The 7,458-nt window shown below is 39.8% G+C and overlaps 1 pseudogene; it reads right to left on the reverse strand.

The window, feature by feature from the left end:
* Positions 1-670: 670 nt before the first annotated feature.
* On the reverse strand, positions 671-1,756 carry LOC113270046 (ferritin light chain-like; annotated as a pseudogene).
* Positions 1,757-7,458: the final 5,702 nt, after the last annotated feature.

The following is a 7,458-nucleotide window of genomic DNA, read 5'->3' on the forward strand; positions in this document are numbered from 1 at the left end:
AAGGAGGAATAACAAAATGGCTGGACCTTAAGAAAAAGGGATTTGGTACAGGAGGAAAAATAGCATCTTGAGAGCATTACTAGAGACTTAAGAGAATGCTGATACTACCTTTGGTGTCTCTGTAAGACAATGAGCAGCCTCCATGAAAAAGGGAATTAATATCCTCCGGAAAGAGACAGGATTCAAACAGTCAGGGAAGTAGAGAGAACATTATAGAAAGAGAATGTCATCCCAGAGGTGGCTTATATTGCATATGGTGTTTTCTGTTTCATTGAGTTTTTTCTATTAAGTGTTATTAACGTATTGTTTAAAGTATTATGGCTCTAGAATAAAATTTACTTTGAAGTCCAACTTTGTTGTTCTTTTTTTCCCTTCAAAGTTTCTTAGTTATTCTCACTTAATGAAATTATTTCACTGTTTTTCGAACAGATGTTGCAATAGATGTATATGGTGGACCTTTGAACAACCCAGATTTGAAGGGCACAGCTCCACTTATGTGTGGATTTTTTTCTTTTCCTGTGAAAAGCTTTATTGTTTTCATTGGCTCCATGGCTTAGGCGATGCCTCCAGGGTAGTTAAAAAGCTGCCTGCAGGGAGAGCCTCAGGCAGAAGCCCTGGCATCAGGGGGATGCCAGGGGGCCTCTCAAAGACTGCTAAGCTCCTGAGGCTCCTAGGTGTGCTTGAGGGTGAGGCTTTCCAAGAGATACTCATCCAGCCCAGCCTGGGGGCCAAAGCCTGCGGAGTTAGCCAGGTGGCCACCATCTTCTCGATGCGTTTCATCTGCTCACGCAGGAAGCCATTCTCCAGAAAGCTACAGAGATGAGGGTCTGAGTGGGCAGAAACCAGGGCATGCAGATCCAAGAGGACCTGCTTCAGCTTCTTCTCTAGGACCATGAGGATTCTGTGAAATCCAGAGCTCTATCCCACTCATCTTGGAAAAGCTTCTGCACATCCTGGGAATGGGCGCAGCCCTGGGCTGGTTTTGCATCTTCAAAGGATGCTGGCTGTCCTCATTTTTCTCCTCTGCCAATTCTCGGAAGAAGTGGTCCACACCCTTCAGAGCCAGATCTTGTGGTCAAAATAGAAACCCAGAGAGAGAAAAGTGTAGGAGGCCTGCAGATGCATGTTGACCAGGCGGTTGATGGCAGCTTCCACGTCGGCGGAATAATTCTGATGGAGCTCATGGTTGACCAGCAATAAGGAGCTAAGCTCCGAAGGTGGTGTTGGCTGGTTCCGGAGGCAGAGGATGGCTGAGAAGATGCCTCTAAAGGTCATAACTGGGAAAGAGATTGGAGGGTGGTCAGAGGCTGAAAGAAGGGGTATCCCTGGGTCTGTTCTGTCCAAGCACTTTTGAAGCAACGGACAGATCTGGAGGCCCATCAGGACCACTGCCTATACAAGGATTTTTTACAGTGCAGTGCTGTAAATGCAATTTCTCTTCCTTGTGGTTTTCTTAATAACATTTTCTCCTCTCTACCTCACTTTATTGTAAGAATACAGTATGTAGTACATATAACATAAAAACAGTGTTAATTGACTGTGTTCTCAGTAAAGCATCAGTCAACAGTAGGCTATTAGTAGTTAAATTTTGGGGGAAGTCAAAAGTTATGATTTTTGATTGTGTGGAGGAGTCAGTGCTCCTAACCCCCAGGTTGTACAGGGTCAAGTGTACTTTAATTTGGGTCTGATTGATACCCTCACCTTTTGTTGTAGGTCGAGTTCTCTGGGAAGCAGGCTCTGAGAGGAAGATTTGCATGTAGTAAATTTATTAAGAAGTACCCTTGCGGGGGGGCGGGGGGGTGGTGGCACTTGGCTGGCTTAGTCGGAAGAGCATAAGACTCTTGATCTAGGGGTTGTGAGTTCGAGCCCCACATGGGGTGTAGAGATTCCTTAAGTAAATAAAACTTAAAAAAACAAAAACAAAAACAAAACACCTCTCTGAGCATGAAAGAAGTGGAACCAGGCAGAGTAAGGGGTTGAACTGTAATGAAGTCACGGACAGGGGCCTCAGCTGACCCCAGGGGAATTCTGGGAATAGGACAGAACTTCATAGTTGTCCCAAAGTGAGGCAAAGGGGACTAAGACTTTGTAAAATTTCCTCCCCCGTGACTGAGCAGTTACTTGAGAACTACCCGGGAGAGAATGTGGCTTTCTTCAGATAAGGGAGGCTCCCGGGAGCAAGCAGGCAGGAGCTGTGAGCAGCTAAGGAATGAGAGTCTTGGTTCTGAGGTGGGAGATCCGGACGGCACCTCACAGCTTCCACTTCAACAGAATGCGAGCGTATTGTGTCTTCTCTTTTATTCAAATCTTTTTTCCAGAGATTTTCAAAGATTCGAATAATCACAAAGACTTAACAATTTTTTTTCATATGTGCCTACCACAGTGCTTGTTAAATGTATTACAGGTTATTTTGTATTTTGTGTTGGAATGTTGAATAAGAACTTTCCCCATAAGATTTTCCAGCTGGGTATTCCTTGTATGCAAAAACAATGCGTATGGATTACTATATTTATCGTAGTTTTTCAGCTTTATTAAGGTATAATTGACACAATAAACAACACATTTAAAGTGTATACTTAGATGAGTTTTTAAAATTTAAGTTCAATTAATTAACATACAGTGCATTATTTGTTTCGGGGGTACAGGTCTGTGATTCATACTCACATGAGTTTTGACATATATATTTCCTTATAAAAACATCATCACTCCCAGAAGCTTCCTTATGTTCCTTCGTCAGCCATTCCTCCCTAGTGCCAGCTCCTGGCCCAAGGCAACCACTCGTTTGCTTTCTGGCCCTAGAGATTAGTTTACATTTTTGAGATTTCTTATGAATGGAATCACAGAGTACTTATACTTTTTTGCTTGTCTTCTCAGCATAATTACGTGGAAATGCATCCATGTTGTTTTGTGTATCAATAATTCGTTTCTTCTCATTGCTGTGTAGTATTCTAACATATGGACAGACCACACTGTTTATCCATTCACCAGCTGATGGATGTTTGCTTGTTTCCAGTTTGGGCCAATTATAAATAAAGCTGCTGTGAACATCTGTGTACAAGTTTTTGTGTGGCCATATGATTTCTTTTCTCTTGAGTAAATGTTTACAAGCGGAATGGCTGGGTCATAGGGGAGGTATGTGTTTAACTCTTTTTTCTTTAGCAGATTGCCTGTTTTCCAAAATATTTTCAAAATGATCCTATCCTTTTACATTCTCAACAGCAGGAAATGAGAGTTTCAGTTCTTCCATATCCTTTGCCAGTACTCAGTGTGGTAAGACTTTTTAGTGACCAATGATGTTGAGCATCTTTTCATGTGCTTATTGTATTTATTTTTACAGATCTAACTTACTTCTGATTACCTCGAAAAGATATTTATTTATTTAGTTGGATTTTCTAGGTACACAAATAAATCATATGTAAGTTACACTATTTCCTTTCAAAGATGCTGTCTTAGTTCTGTTTTTTGTGGAGAACTTAAATAATAGTGCTATCTTTGGCTTTACCCTAACATAGTTTAATGTCACATGATATTGGCATTAGAATATTTAATTCTTTAAATGTACTTGTTTCCATCCAAATTTGCTAAGATTTTTGTTAAGCAGTTTGCTCTTGGGGGCGCCTGGGTGGCTCAGTCAGTTAAGCACCGACTCTTGATCTCTCAGCTCAGGTCTTGATCTGGGGGTCGTGAGTTCTTTACAAAAACAAAACAAAACAAAAATTTCCCTTTAAGTTACATTTTTTTCACAATTTTAAGATAATTACGTTTCTCCTTTTTCCTTTTTAGATATGAAAAGGGAAAAAAGCTATACGCTATTTTCTAACGTTTTGTGGATGTAAACTTTTATGAGGGGCATCTTCCTATGCACTGACTGTCACTCTATAACCTTATGATTAGAGGCTGCATAGTATTTTATAGCGGTACTGTAATTTAGTTGGCCAGTCTTCTATTATGAAACATATAGGTTATTTACACTTTCTCTTTTGCTATTATAAATTTTCTTGAGATAAATATTGTTACAAATTAAATCTTGGTGTACCTGTAGGCTTATCCAGCTAAAATTTCTAGATGTGCAATGCTAGGTCAGAATCTGAATATTTTTATGGCTTTAATATTTACTATAACATTTCTCTCAAGAAAGTTAGTAGCCACTTCACCAAAATTTTAATCTGTTCTTGTAATTTGATGGATGACCAGTGCTGGCTCATGTGCTGTGAACATTTGCTTTAGTAATTTTCATTTGCCATTGATTACACTGATCATTTTACTTATTTTTTTAAAAGACATTTATTTATTTATTTATTTATTTATTTATTTATTTATTTAGGAGAGACAGAGACAGAGAACCGGGGGAGGAATAGAGGGAGAGGGACAAGCAGATTTCCGTGCTGAGTGCGGAGTCCAATGTGGAACTTGATCCCAGGACCCTGAGATCATGACCTGAGCTGAAATCCAGAGTCAGATGCTCAACTGACTGAGCCACCCAGGCGCCCCTGATTACACTGATCATTTTAAAAGTGTGTTTTACTTTTTGTTTACTATTTTACTTCTTTGTTTCCTTTCTGTTTTGTTGTATGTACAGTTGATCCTTATCATTTGTGGATTCTGTATATGCAAACTCATCTACTAACGAAATTGGTTTGTAACCTCAAGGTCCACATGCATGGTATTTTTGCAGTCATATGCAGACATACACAGAGCAGTGAAAATTTTGAGTTGCCTGGCATACGTGTTTCCGGCTGAGGTCAAGGAAGAGGACTTCCCTTTTGTCTCAGCTCTCATTTTGTAAACAAGAGGACTTTATGTGGTCTATGAAGCGCCACGGTTTTGCATTGCTGTGCCTTTCGGATGGTTTCGCTGTTTGAAACGCCCTCCAGGCACAGTGCTGAAATGCTGTCTGGTGTTCCTAAGTGCACTTAGGCTGTGATGCGCCTCACCAAGAAAATACTGAGTTAGTCCAGCTTCGTTCAGGCATCAGTGATAGTACTACTGGCTGTGAGTTCAATGTTAACGAATCAACAATATATATTTAAAAGGCCTCTTTAAACAGAAACAAATAAAGTTATGTGCTGATCAATGGATGTAAACACTGTGACCAGAAGCTTGTAGGATCCTAACCCTGTATTTGCCCTAGGAGCAGTAGCTCGGTATTGGCCTATTCAGTGTTTTTTGGATGACTTTAAAAACATAACCACTGCCAGTAATGAGAATTGGCTGTACCATGTTTTCTATGAATTTTCCCTCCATGAGTTAGACGTTCTGCTCTCAGCTTATTATCATCTTTGCCCCCTTCTGAGCACTTATTTCCCAGAGTCACCTGCCATCAGGGTTCCAGTTCAGGTTCTACTGGTGAAAAGTAGTCATGTGAGATTAGGAAGGTGGAAGAGGAGGGGAAGACATGTCTTCCCCACCACCAGCAGCAGACCGTTATGGGGGCAGATGGTGGCATCCTGGTTTCTGTGTTACATGAAGCCTGCAGCGGCTTCCCAGCGAGATCTTGCTTGCTGCCTGCTTTGATGCTTCAGTGGGCTGAATCACTAAGAACTCATCCTTTCCCAGCAGCCTCCCACAATAGTCCTGACCTCTGCTTCCTTCAGTCTTCTTGTTCCGCAAGCACCTAGTTCTCTCTTACATTCCTTATTTTGAATACTAGACTAGTATTTGTTTTCTTGACTGAAGCCTGACTAATACAGTTTTGATACTGGAAGAGAGTGCCTTCTCTCTGAAGGATGAAGGGAGCACAGATATTGGATGACCAGACTGCTAGCTTCATCAAGGTCCATGTCCTTTTCTTCATGTTAGGCATACAACTAAGCAACATTTCTTGCTTTCCTTACGTCTAGGGGGGCCTTGTGAGCAGAACTCTTCCCTATCCTCTCTCCAACACTGTGGACTATGCCATCAGCAAGAAATAAATTTTACTGTGACTCATCACTGATATCGTGGGACTCTTTGTTTTAGCAGTTTGCCTGCCCTAATACAAGTGGTATTTTAAAATGGTACTAGTGCCTACTTTTTATATTTCTAAAAATATCCTTTGTTCTATTACCACCAATGATAAGAATGAAACAATATTTATTAATTCCCTCCTTAGTAAGATGAAAAACTTACTGTGTGTCTACTTCCATTTACTTTTACTCCTATCTTTTTGGTATGATCTGAAATTATGTCAAGGTTATACTTAATTTTTTGACATTTGCATTCTATCTTATAATCATATTTCCAATAATTATTTAGGTTATAGTCAATGTATAACAGGTGTTAATGCTCACCACTCATCCTTTTACAGCATAAATTAGCCTTTGTTCAGTTCTTTCTTTGTTGTATGTCTTGGTTTCTTTAAGAAACCTTCTGGAACTTGTCTTAGGAAAGATATAGAGAGAAGATAATGTTTTCAGAGTCCTTGAACAGCTGAGACTGTTTCTTTGTTGTTTTTATACAGGATCTGGCTGAGTCCATAATCTTGATCGACTACCTTAATCCCTCAAAACTGTAATAGTTGACATATCTTCTTTGGGCATTTAATATGGTTTTAGAGGAAAAGATTGAAGTTAGAGGGATTTTCTTACTTTTTAGGTTACCTTTTCCTCTCCCCCAAATGCTTATAAGATTTTTCCCCCAAAATCTTAGTATTTACAAATACTATCATGTGTATCTATGGTTTGGTTCCTGTCATTAACTTTCCTTGGTACTCAGTGAGCCCCTTAGAAATGTTGACACTTCTGCCAGATACAGTGCTAAGTGCTCTGTATGTATTACCTTATGACAACACTATGAGGTGACACTATTATCCCTCCCAATGTACAGATGATGAAATTGAGGTCCAAGGACTCATAGAAGATCATCAACAAAGTTGGGAGAGGAACTCAGGTCTACCTCACTGCAGAGTCTGAGCTTTTAGTCACTGTACCACACAATTTTTTCAAAGGAAAGAAAGATCTCTTTTTCCTGTATAATCTCTACAATTTTGCTTTTGCTTCCTTGGTTCCTGATTCTCCTTCAGAGACAAGACAATTGCCCATATGGCAGGTCTCTCTTGTATAGTTCTTATATGTTAGTTTTTATTTTGTCATTCTTTTATATTATCATAGAGTTTGGCAAACTTACCCTTCATATTTGGATTATGTTTTCTGCAGCTTTGTGCTCGTTCTTTTCTGATACTAATGCATTTAAATTTTTTAAATAGGATTTTTCGCTTTTCATTTTCCCCTGCCTCATCAGTTTCCCTTTCTATTTCTCTGCCCTTTAACCAGATTCACTGACATCTCAGTCCTTCCTCAGTTTTGTTAAAATCTTGTTTATAGTCTGTTTTCTAACATTTTCTTCTGTCTCACGTATTAAACAGTGCTCAAGCGTATGCTCTTCCTCTATACTGAGTACCGTACTCTCCAACCATTACGTCTCAGGATATTTTCATAGGCCCCATGGTGTTTTGTTGCCTTTAATGACCCCCAGGTTGGT

This window comes from Ursus arctos, unplaced genomic scaffold (assembly GCF_023065955.2).
Source record: "Ursus arctos isolate Adak ecotype North America unplaced genomic scaffold, UrsArc2.0 scaffold_11, whole genome shotgun sequence".
Classification (NCBI taxonomy): domain Eukaryota; kingdom Metazoa; phylum Chordata; class Mammalia; order Carnivora; family Ursidae; genus Ursus; species Ursus arctos.